This window comes from Diprion similis, chromosome 3 (genome assembly GCF_021155765.1).
Source record: "Diprion similis isolate iyDipSimi1 chromosome 3, iyDipSimi1.1, whole genome shotgun sequence".
NCBI lineage: Eukaryota > Metazoa > Arthropoda > Insecta > Hymenoptera > Diprionidae > Diprion > Diprion similis.
This window is the reverse complement of record NC_060107.1, coordinates 18,002,454-18,013,258: the sequence shown is the minus strand read 5'-3', so window position 1 is coordinate 18,013,258 and position 10,805 is coordinate 18,002,454. Positions and strand designations below refer to the sequence as shown.

At 41.4% G+C, this 10,805-nt stretch overlaps 1 long non-coding RNA gene across 1 annotated transcript; it reads left to right on the top strand.

Annotated features, from left to right (window-relative positions):
* The first annotated feature begins 689 nt into the window (after positions 1-689).
* On the top strand, positions 690-9,225 carry LOC124404080. Its single transcript, XR_006928980.1, has 3 exons — positions 690-802; positions 1,938-1,939; positions 9,213-9,225. It is a non-coding gene; the product is annotated as an uncharacterized LOC124404080 (long non-coding RNA).
* Positions 9,226-10,805: the final 1,580 nt, after the last annotated feature.

Sequence of the window (10,805 nt, the reverse complement as noted above, 5' to 3'; positions counted from 1 at the left end):
TATTGCTGAATGACACTTTTCTTAGAAAATTCACGATAAGTAGAAATAAATATCAACATAACCTCAATACGCTACTTTACGCGCGAGATATTCAGAGCCTTGTCACATTTTGTGTACGTTGGTCGCCTTGGTTAGCTGACGAAAATTACTCCGCGGGGCAATTTCGCTGACCAATGAAATTGAATCATTTGGCGCATGCGTAATTCCTGTTTAGTTTCTAGAGATGGTCCCGGTATATATATAAGAACACACCAGTTGATAATCTAACGAATGTGTTTGTATGAATGTTGACTAGTAACTAATCACCTACTATTGTTTGTGACTCTGATCACTCTGCAAAGCCTAACACGATTACAATCCAAATGTGACAACATCGTATCATAGAAGGAACGCTTATGAAGTACTATATTCAAATACGTATTTTGAATATTAATTAGTTGACTCGAAATACATTTTTCTAGCAAACCAACTTCGCAACTTTCGAAATGAATTCATTCTTCATATCTTCTTTGGAGGGCCGCGTCCGCCCAACAGGCTTGAGTAGTGATACCGAGTTACACTCTCAGTCATACACTTACTTGTCTCTAACATCTGACAGAAACATTCAAATTGTGCCTCTGCGACGAAATTCACATTTCTATATATAATACGGCACACGAAAACAAAACGTTTCGAATACAGGTTGATGAGAGAAATTAATGACACTGGTGTCAGGGCGGCTAGGTGGTCTAGTGGAGTAAGTCTCCGGCAAAGCATCTCTAGATACCAGGTTCGATTCTTGGCTCCGTCGTTAATTTTTCGAGTCAACTAATTAATATTCGAAATACATTTTTCTAGCAAACCAACTTCGCAACTTTCGATATGAATTCTTCATATCTTCTTTGGAGGGCCGCGTCCGTCCAACAGGCTTGAGTAGTGATACCGAGTTATACTCTCAGTCATACACTTACTTGTCTTTAACATCTTACAGACACATTCAAATTGTGCCTCTGCGACGAAATTCACATTTCTATATATTCAAATAAACATATCCCTGTACAACGTGAACATGCACGAAGATTTCCCCCAAATTAATTTTTTGAACTCAGCTAGACGGCGTTCAGAGACGCAAATGTATGCAGTTTTCGCAAACACATGCATCCGTGTACATTATTAATGTGAATGTAGTTATTTTACAAACGTGTAGTGACTTCCTATGACACCGTCCGACACTGGATTGGTGATATGAAACATATTAACATAATGAACATAAAATGTAAACACTCCTGTAAGAAAATATAAGATTAATGATTTACCCTCATTATGCGTTTGGACACAATGTGTGTGTTCGGTCTTCGTTCAATGTATTTGACACATTCCTCTATATAGTGCCAACCAGTAGCTACATGGCTATACAAAATTATCCAAATTTTGTCATCCTGTTACGCATAAAGAGGTGTAGATCGAAGTGTAGATTGTAAAGCGATGTGATACATGTGGTAAAGTGTTGTCGATAAGCAAATTGACCTGTCTTGGATAGTTAGTTCCTTTTTTGTTACTCCGGCTTTCACCGAACAATTTCGTGATTTAAAGCTGTAACGGGCTTTTTACTTCACCCGGGGGAAAGCGGGGTCGGCACAGAGGCTCGTTTACAAAAATGGCGTTGACCAACACGGCAATAGAAAGATGGAAAAATAAAGATTGACGGCACTGCAGAACAGGTGTTGGGCGCCAGGCTCGAGAGAGCCGTAAGAGACTATACTCTTACCAGATTCGAAATTTACCGTCCAATAGCATTCGTTCGCCGACTCGAACGGCGAACCAAACTCACACTACCAAATCTCAAAGCGAAACTATAGCAGGGGCAAGCACACACACAAAAACAGCCGACTAGCTAGCGGTGAGGGGAACGTGGGCGCAAAGGTGAAATAGTATAGATGATAATCAAATGATTATAGATGTAATTACCAGCGTTTATTAACAATCAGCGCCGTTACGGCAAGGCAGACGGCAACAGACAATAAAGTATTCACACGGCAAGCGGTCTTATCGGTGGCGGTACGCTTCGATACAATTCAAAAATAAATAGAAATAAAACAAAATAGCATAAAGTGTAACACAGCAACAAAATTAAACAATTCAATATAACACGGCAAAAATCAAGCAGTATAAGCTAGAAGCGACGAGCGGCAAGCGACCAAGATAAGCGACTAATAAGCGGCATAAAATCAGTAACAATTTAATAACTCATACGACGACAGGATCGTTGTGAAGCAAATTCGTTAACAATTTCCAAACTCAAAACACGGCAGAACAATTCCAAAAACAAACTTGCTAACAATCTAACAGTTTCACAAATACGAGATAATCCTTCTTCGCTTTTTCTATATTATCGGCACGATCGCCTGTCGCTGCTTGACGGTGGTAGTTACGCTCGGCAACACGGCACGAGCGCACACACTCACAGATTCTCTCTCTCTCTCACACTCACGTACTCGGTACGCGGCCGGGAAGCGGCACCGTACACGATCTATTACAAGTTATACGCTACAATAAAGCGGCAAAAAATTACCGAATGAACAACCAGAATATCTTATCGTAATTATAACAAATCAAGGTAGCAATTAAAATCAGAAATACAATTGAATAGAAAAGCTTAGCTACCACGAGGCTCGCGGGCTTTCAGACAAAATGGCCGATCAAAGCCGGCCGGCAACCTCTTACAGAGGGAAAAATGACCTGAGGCCGTTGAGAATCTATAGCCAGCGAGATTTGGGGTAACGGCAGCCTTCCTTTTTCCAGCGAACGGTTTCTCGCACGGCAATTACTCGGTTCAAGTCTTCTTAAAGATATCGGCACCAAACTATTATCTGAGCGAAGCGGTGAAGCTTAGAAAACTTTCAATTAGTACAATACGATACACGGCGTGGCAATTAGCAGCGCAGCGCAAGGGAGAGTGAGGTGGCCGCCGGCCCTCGGCGATCGCGATCCCGCGGTGGCGCTACGGGAGGGGATGATAGGTAGATTGGCGAGAGACCGGCGGGAGCCTAGGCAGCCGGTCTGTTCGCCGCGCTGTGCTGCGTGTTGCGAGGGTGGTCTGGCGAAGGCGGAAATGTCCGGTCGGCATCGGCGAGCCCAGGGGGAGACTGAGTCCGGTTATTTGTGGGTGCCGGGTGGCAAGGCCGGGCTTATCAGAGACTCAGGTGGAGGCAACTCGACCCCTGGGCGGCAGCAGCGGTATGTCCTGGGCGGCATCGAGGTTCGCGCAAGCAACAGCGCGACTATTGGGTCCGGGGCTTCGAACTCCACGCCGGTCGTCCTGTGGTCCCTCCGGTTTCCCGCGACGGCAGCGCAGGGTGGTAGTTGGACGGCGTCGGCAGTGGCGGCGGCAGTGGCGGTCACCTCAGAGAATTTGGCGGGGGAGTAACAAAAGCATTAGCAATAATATATAAATCTTGAAGCTAACTCTGGTTGTTCATTGGCGGCACGGCAGGACTCTCCCCTGCTCTTTAAGAGCGCTTGACGCGGCCGTCTGGGAGTTGAGGTGCGGGTCGGTGACGGGCTAGTAGACCCACCACGTCACAACATATATATGCATCGTGATAATTGAAAATGTAAGTATTTTTGCTTTGGTTTTATGTGATTATTAATCTATCACAAGACTATAAGAAATTAATGATCATCAGATGGAATCATTGGTGCAGCGTATTTTTAATTTTTGTCGTTCGCCTTAGGTAGTTGCGGTTTTTTCTGTTGATGCCTTGATGTATAGCTGACAGCGATTTCACACATATATGTTGTGACGTGGTATTTTATACCCCGTCACATGGTTTGAATATCGATCTCCTTATTTTCAGAATGTCGTAAAAAGTAACGAAAACACGTCTTGGGCCAATACTCCAAAAAGAACAACTAATTAATTTCTAAGTGAGACTTAATTATTAAGCTAATTCCTGTCTTTTTTTTTACCTTTGTATCGCACTACGAGAACTATCTTCAACGAAACCGCTTCGAGGGAACTGAATATCGCGAAGCCGAGGTCACGTACCGGGTCAACAGCCAACTATCGTCAATTGCAACAGATCGGATACCGCCAAGTCAACTTCAGATGGATGCCTACCTAGGTTGCGTACAGGGTCGTGCGTGAAGCACAACGAAGACCTCCGATCATTTAGACTTATCGGCCAGGAGCCGAACCATCGCTACAACGCCACTGCCGCATGGATGCATCGTAGACGGCGTACAGGGCTGTGCGTCAAAAACACAATCAAGCCTCCCGTCGCGGTACTTATCAGCCTGGAGCTGAACCAGCATAATATCTACTGTCTCGCCTACTATACCGCAGAATCGTAGCTGTCTACAAACCTACGATTATCGAGGGACTGCATCGTGAGGACAAGCCCGAGAAACAGTGGTGGACCACGCCGGACTGATGGTCTTAAGGATGGGAACCCTGCGTGTAAATCATCACCATCAGGAAGGCTCGGTGCAACAGTGCCGTAGGGCCCGGACCGCGTTGCAGTACCGGAGAGATAGTCAGCGCGGGGAGTACTAGCACTGCATAAGTTGACGACGCACCAATCCCGAATTCTGCAAAGTATCGATACCGCAACAATGTGAGTAGGATCATTCTTCTCGTCGTCGTTCCTAGATCTTCTCGCACACATCGATTCCGCAATACCGTGAGGGGTAGACCTTCCCCTCTCACGAGTATCGCAAGCAGCTGACCATAGCCCTCCCACATATCGCTCGACGGATCGATATTTCCGTATATGTCATCGTGGGAGGAGAAGACACCCAGGAATGGACTATCGCCCGTCTACACCTGTTGACCCGTACCACGTGACCCTCTGGCCCAATTATCGATCACCGAACACCGGAAAAGGATCACGTGACGAAATCTCGCCGAAAATCGACCGGGATCGTCAGGGTCGCCGCTCGTCTCTTCACACTCTACGTCCAGCTCAGGGGGGGAAACGTGCTTACGGCCGGTCGGTCCCACGTTTTAGTTCGGTACAAAGTGGGATCTAAGGTTGGTGGCGCTGGTGCTGCACCGACGCCATGACGACTGACCGACGCCAAGCCATGCGCCATATTTCTTTTCCATTCTTTTCGTATCAAGCGTTGATGGTGGGTGTATTGTGCGAAAAGAATATTTCCGAGCCTCAAAAGATTTTCCAAAGTTGATTTTCTTCTTCTTTGACTAAGATATTCGTATTCTTAGTATATTTAGTCTTATCCGTGAATTGTATTTTGTTTTTTATAAGAAAAGTAAGTGTTTAAGTTAATTCTAGAAATTTTATTCATCAGTTTGTAGGTTATTTACTTAATTCACTTCATTCTACGTTAACAATTTAGGAAATAGATTGCATCAAATATTTTTGTATTAGATTATATTAAGCATTTCTGTTGATAGTCTTAATATTACACTGATAAGTTAGTCAACGTTACTCTAGTTTTACGATTTAGAATTAGTATTATACTGATAGGTTAGTTTATGTCATTCCAACTTCTCAGTTAAGGTATTTGATATAATATTCGGCATTTCAAATTAGGCTTCTAGTAATAAATTGAATATTGTGTAGTATTTAGCCAAGTATAATTTTTGTTAAGTTGTGTAAGGTTGATTTAATAATAGGAGTTTCATATATATATATATATATTATATATAAATATGAGTAAAGGCCAAGCTTGTGTTGTGCGTGGGTGCACGAGTACAAAGCGGAGCCTCAGACATCGTTTTCCTAAAGATCCAGTGAAATCGTACGTCTGGTCATGTGCTGTCCAAAATCTTGGATTACAGCAGATGAGTGCCGAACAACGTACCAAATTTTTTGTCTGTCACCAGCACTTTCCTGCGGAAGCCTATAAAGTTACTTCCGTTAGGTTTGAATTATTCACATATTTTTAAATACACAATTTTATCCATGCATAGTGTTTCTCTAATAGTTTGAATTGATATTTCATAGATGCCAATTGGCAGATACTGCAATACCTTGCCAGAACATACCCATAGAATCAACCCCGATCATAGAAGTCAGCGAGAAACAGTCATCGGATGGACATCTACAACATGTAGCACCAGGTAAGGTACCTCTGGAAATAATCGATAATGCCAAGCATTCTTCCACAGGTCCTTCGATTCAAGATGAGGATTTCCATGGAATATCAGATTCTTCCGAAAAACCCAAAGAGACTTCACTAAATACAACCAAACAGCCTCTCCATCATCTACGAGATGACCAAACTTCCGAGAGTATGGAAAGCTGTCTTTCTGCTGGCTCTTCTACCAGAAACGAAATCACACAACCGACAATTCCGAAAGCAAGTATTCTTGGCTCTACCACACGGCAAGCGTTTCTGGATCCGAAGGCTAAAGCACTATACAAGAAAGCAGTTCTGTTCAAAAAAAAATATGACCGACTAAGACGGGAATTCAAGAAACATCGCAGGGACATGGATCAAACAACAACAGCCCAGTTAGCAGAGAAGTTTACAGCATCGCTCAGCCGGGTTCAAAAACAATTTTGGGATATGCTGCTCCGAAATTCCAACAATGCACCAAGCGTAAGTTTTATACATTTGCTTGCATAATATAATTCAGCTGAATATATTGTACCCTTCTTACTCAATATTAATTATCGTCCATTCTAAACTATACGAAAAATTTCTTCCCAAAATAATGAAACTACTTAGTGTCTGCATATTTATAAATATGTATTTGTTTTCAGGCAAGACGGTTCACGGTAGAACAACGTTTATTTTGTTTATCCTTGTATAAACAATCACCAAGCTGCTACCGCTTTCTCTCGAGCTTCTTTCCTCTACCAAGCCGTACGACGCTGATGAAACTTCTTTGCCAAGTTCCGGTAAAGACCGGGATCATGGATGAAGTCATCCAGCATCTACGAGACAAAGCCGAGGGACTGAAAGACGATCGAGAGAAAGCGTGTATTCTGATATGGGATGAGATTTCATTAGAGCCCCATATTAAATATGATGCCGCTGCAGACAAGATTGTGGGATTGGAGGATTGGGGAACAAAGAGAACCCAAAAAATTGCAGACCATTGTCTCGTGTTTATGTTGAAAGGAATTCAGTCAGGATGGAAAGTTCCAATTTCATATAATTTTTGCGAATCCCAAACTTTGGGTCCTCAACTGATGTGCTGCATCAAAGAAGTGGTTCGGGCAGTGCAGACGACGGGAATGCAGATTATTGCATCAGTCTGCGATCAAGGCACCTCAAACGTTTCAGCCATTGAGAATCTGCTGCTTGAAACTAACAGGAAGCGTTTTCATCATGGCGAACACCCAGGTTCGAAATAACATATTTATCACATTTTTTTTTCTGTATAAAATACCATTTGTTCCAAAATAATTATACCTACATTGAATTCTCAATTGATGCATTGTTCACAGGAAATGCGATCGAGATTGGAACCACAAAATTCTTTCCCCTTTACGATGTTCCTCATTTATTGAAAGGAATGAGGAACAATCTCCTTACCAAAGACTTAGAAGTGGACATACATAGCAACCAGATCAGATCAAAATTTGCAAGCTGGGATATTATACAGCTTGCATACAAGATCGATGTCAATGGCCCGAGCAGGCAACTGAAGAAATTGTCTGACGAACACATCGTAATTGAAAAGATAAAGAAAATGAAAGTCAAATATGCTGCTCAAGTTTTTAGCGAGACACTGGCCAACTATATAGAGTTCACATCATCAATTTCAGGTAAGTGATCATCTGTAAGAATTGATTTGTAAAGTAACTCGTGATATCTAATTAAATTCGTTCAAAAATCTACAGGGCACATCAATACTAGGATCGGACCACTCAAAATGCCCAAAGCCGAGGGACTTGAGACTGCTCGGGTGTTGAAGTTTTTTAATAATTTGTTTGACTCCCTTAACGGACATAAGAAAAATTTAGGTTCTGGGCTGAAGGGACTGGTTACTGCAACGAGTGAGCACCATGCATTCTGGATGGAGGCCTGCCAACGGCTTAGAGGCATGCGCTTCGTTAAGAAAAACTCCAAGCAATCAAATTCCAAGACCGATGTTCCGACAATGCGTAATTGGGTGAAAACAATTACTTCTGTGCAGAGTATCTGGAAGGTCGTAAGGGCAATGGGATTTGATTGCTTGGAGACGCGTCACCTTAACCAGGATTGTTTGGAAAACTTTTTCGGGCAAATGCGCAGTCATGGCAGGCGAAATATTAACCCAACTTGCAATCAATTCCAAGGATCATTCAAAGCAGCGTTAATTAACAATTTGACATCAAAGCACTCCGTTGGTGCAAATTGTGAAAACTTGTACGACGGTGACACTCTTACGCCTCTCCGACGATTCGTGGAGCTCGCTAACAAAATGAGGCATCCTGTGGATATTCCACAAGAGTCTTCAAGGAACACAGATGCCGAATTGAGAATTGCAGAGCTCTCAGGTAATTACAAAATAAATATTACTGTACTTCTGTCCCAAAAAGTACAGATTCTAAAGTATGAATCTTAATATTTTTCAATAGATTCCGGGGATAACTCTTCGTCAACCGACCACGTAGAAGAAGTGTCTGGAATGATTGCAGCTACTGTCAAAAAATTATCGAATTCAGACGAGGTTAAAGGATGTGAACAATGCAGCGAGGAAATCCAGACAATAAAAACAGACGATGTGGACTTCCGCAGAATATATAACATTTTCGTAAAAAGAATCTGCCACATATGCCAGGAAACACAGGTTTGTACACTTTTAATAACAGGGTTATCCGATCAAGCAATTTCGCACTTCAAGTGCACCAGACACTCTGCTGAACGGATGAAGGCTGTCATCGCATTCTGTGGACGTTACTTCCTGGAGCTGTGGGCTAATCATCTTAATGCTATTCTTACAGGTAAACGCACTATCTTAGTGCAGAATGATTATTCTATAGAGCGACAGGCCTATATAAAGGCTCAAAAGCGCTGACACAAAAAAAACAGGTGCTTTTAAATCATTTTAAATGCACAAGCTTGGCATATAAGTGCCGAATAAACAATAACGCTTAAGCGTATACACTAAAATATATGGGTGAAATCCGTTGCACCTTAAGGTGCCGCTGATGTGACTTGAAAATATCAAATCGTGACGTCATAAATACGTGCAGCGCCTCTGAACGTTGAACGGTGAACTAAGGCCGCTGATTTCATTGGCTTGTTCTGTTAGATCCAACCAATGATGTCAGTTACAGATCGGAACATACTTCTTGTGGACCGTAAACGGGCTGCTGTCACATGAAAAACGCGTATACGAATCGAGCCATGTTTACAAAGAAATAACTGATAGTATAAATTTTCCCGGATAACGTGAGTGCTTTTGTACGTGTGAATCTCCCTGGCGAGGGTGAAAGAAATTGTGGAACAGTGCAATCAATGAATATTCAACATGCGGTAGCTCCGATCGGCCATGTTTGCTGTCGCGTGATTTTATTCACTTCATCATTCTTTATTATAAACATTATCAGCGATTTGCCTGAGCAGTGACTGAGATTCACACGTACACTATTATTCAAGCTACGATTTAAAATATTTCCGAGTAAGATTCATACTCTCGTTATCGCAGGATTCGTATAGGCGTTTTCACCCAATTTCGCCGCTTCTGACGTCACGAAATATATATATGACATGCCAGGTCAGCGGGGCCTTAAAGCTGAAATGATATTTGAGCATTTATGCACAAATCAACGGATTGGATCCACTACACCTAAATGCTGAACATAACAAAGACGTCGTCGTGGGAATTGCTTCAGAAATTTCATGTTCGTATACTCCACGTAATAAATTAGTTCCTCAATTCTAACTACAGCCTTACTCAATACTTTTGTTACGAGTTTCAGAAAGTAACCATGGGGTAGGTACGTGTACCTCAACTGATTCATTTTGACGAATTACGCTGATGACGAGCCAGGAAAATAGGGAAGCAGATTTCGCAGTCTGGATTTTGGAGAGTAAAATCATATTATTCCGTACGTATTAAAAATATATATATATATATCCTGATAAACTTTTCAAAGCGAAATAATAATAAATTCGCAATGGCAAATATGAAGAATAAATACATACATGGATGTAACTTTTCAACAACAACTATGAGTTAACACTTATATTTACTAAACAATTTCGTTACTTAAATGTTTCAGTGACACACTGATATGGGACTGTTTACGGCGTTGAAGCACCACAGTCTTTATGTATATATTGAATAATATTATAACAACCCATTAATTACAAAATTTTATAAAAAATATGTATTGCGCTCATTGAGAAAGATAATTATTTGAAATAGAATATAGTTTAAATGTAATAAGATAAGGTTTTAGAATAGATTTATATATAATATCGTATATTATTATTTATAATTTTGTCAGCTGGAAATTAATTAAACTTATTTGTATAGGTCGATTCCCGATGTGTATAATGTTTCATTAATTGATTATTAAAATGTAATTCTTCAGTGAAAATATCGAAATTCTAACAATTGATAAATTTAGTTCACATATATTTCATAATTCCAATAAATTATCTAGCACAAAGGAATTATGTATTACATTATTCTAGAATAAGCCAACACAATCAAATTTAAAATAAATTCGTTGATGTGGTAACCAATTCAATTTCCGACTTATTCTTTTCCCGTCACTATGGCGTTGACTGAATCTTCAGTCAACGATTGCCGATTCGAGATCTAGGTTAGGTAGAGTAGATCAGCTTGGAGCAAGTTTTTAAATAAAGCGGGTCGTGTATGTGAACGGCGCCATTTTGAAATTTAGTTCAGACAG